This window comes from Petaurus breviceps, unplaced genomic scaffold (assembly GCF_028583685.1).
Source record: "Petaurus breviceps papuanus isolate PSGF00001 unplaced genomic scaffold, PetGlider_PUasm1.0 404, whole genome shotgun sequence".
NCBI lineage: Eukaryota > Metazoa > Chordata > Mammalia > Diprotodontia > Petauridae > Petaurus > Petaurus breviceps.
In genome coordinates, this window is record NW_027186317.1 from 148,244 (window position 1) to 149,896 (window position 1,653).

The following is a 1,653-nucleotide window of genomic DNA, read 5'->3' on the forward strand; positions in this document are numbered from 1 at the left end:
AGAGAACTCCTTCCCTTCCCTCCCACTGTCAGAGGCAACGTCATGTCCCACCAACCTATGCCTCGTTCAACCCCCACTTCTCTCCCCTTTTATCCAATCTGTTGCCAAGGCCTGTGAGTTGTGCCTTCCAACATCTCTCAGACACAGCCCCTTCTCTCCTGATACTGGGCCCCTCCCCACTCTAGTGCATCCTGCATTTGGTCCACAAAGGGACCTTCCTAAATCACAGGTCTGATCCTGGACTCCTCTATTCAATAACCTCATTTCCTGGACTCCCTACCAGGATGAAGTACAATTCTCCTACTTTCAAAGCCCATCTTGACCTGGACATCACCTGGTATTCCAGTCTTCTTCAAGCCTTATTTCCTGACACTTCCTCAAACAAACCAGCAAAAGAGGGCAGGGGAGGGGAGGAGGGGGATGGTGGGGAAGGAGGGTAGTGGGGGAGGGGGGAGGAAGGAGGGATAGTAGGGGAGGGAGCTCTTAGTGCTCCAGATGCCAAAGTGCCTTGGATCATTTCAAAACCCAGGAGAGAGCAGGGCAGTACTCTCCTCAGGTCCCTGCCTCTTTTTGTACAGAAACAATCCTTAGGCAGGGCATTGCCACCCTGACAGACAGTCCTCTAGGTCTGTAGAAATGGCCTCTGGCTGAGGTCAGCCCAGTCTGAGGACAGAGTGCACTCACCTGGGCTGGGGGTCTGCAGCTCCCAGGGGCCATTCCCTCTGGCTCCAGGCTCCCTGCTTGGGCCAGGCCTGGGTCCTCTGCAAGCTGAACTGGGGGGGCTGAAGGATCCCAGAGAGGCAGAGGGACTTCCTTTCTCTTCTGGGCAGGACCCCACCTGTGGGGATTTACAGGGGGGGGGGTGAGGTTCCACAGAAGACAGAAAAACCCTGCCCTGCCCTCAGGGGAGAGACCTGAAACAGCTGAGGGAGGAGGAAGCAGGCAGGGCCAGGCTGGGAAATGAAGATGGTCAGAACAGGAAGGACCCCCCTCCCCCCCTTACTGCTGCTCTCCTGCCCCTCCTCTTACACAGACCCAGGAGGCAGAAGGGGCTTTGGGATCCCAGGTGGGAGGAGACCAGCCAGAGCTCCCCCTCCATCTGGACCTCTGCCCTCTCTCCTCCCCCTCCCCAATTCACCTACAGAATCTAGAGGCAAGGAGGCAGGACTCTTAGGTCCTTATGGGGAGCCATGGATGCTGGTGGGGCAAAGGGAATCTCTGAAGAGGGGCTTGGGGCAGGGAGACAGGACATTGGGGTCCTGATGTGGAGGCTGAAGGTCTTTCTGGGTCCCTATGGGGGAGTGTGACTCAGTGGTCAAGCTGAGGAAAGTGCCCAGGAGTTTTGGATGTGAAGGGAGCCTGGCCAAGGGGCAGGAATGGGGAGCCTGCCGTTGGAGGGAGGAGGGCTCCTGGAGGCCACTCAGCAGGAGGTCAGATGTGGAGTATGAAACCCCAAGGCAGCCTGAAAAAGTCTTCCTGGCTCAGACCTACCTGGGAGCTGCAAGCACAGAGCCGGCTTCTGGGAGGAAGAGAGATCTCAGCTCTACTGGAAGGCAAAATAGCCACAGCTCCTACGGAAGAAGGCAGAGGGATCTCAGCTCCGAGGGCAGAAGGTAGAGGGATCTCAGCTCCGGAAGAAGGCAGAGGGATCTC

At 57.4% G+C, this 1,653-nt stretch overlaps 1 pseudogene; it reads right to left on the reverse strand.

Annotated features, from left to right (window-relative positions):
• Nucleotides 1-1,653, reverse strand: part of LOC138171024 (zinc finger protein 850-like) — a 113,494-nt pseudogene that overhangs the window by 110,789 nt on the left and 1,052 nt on the right.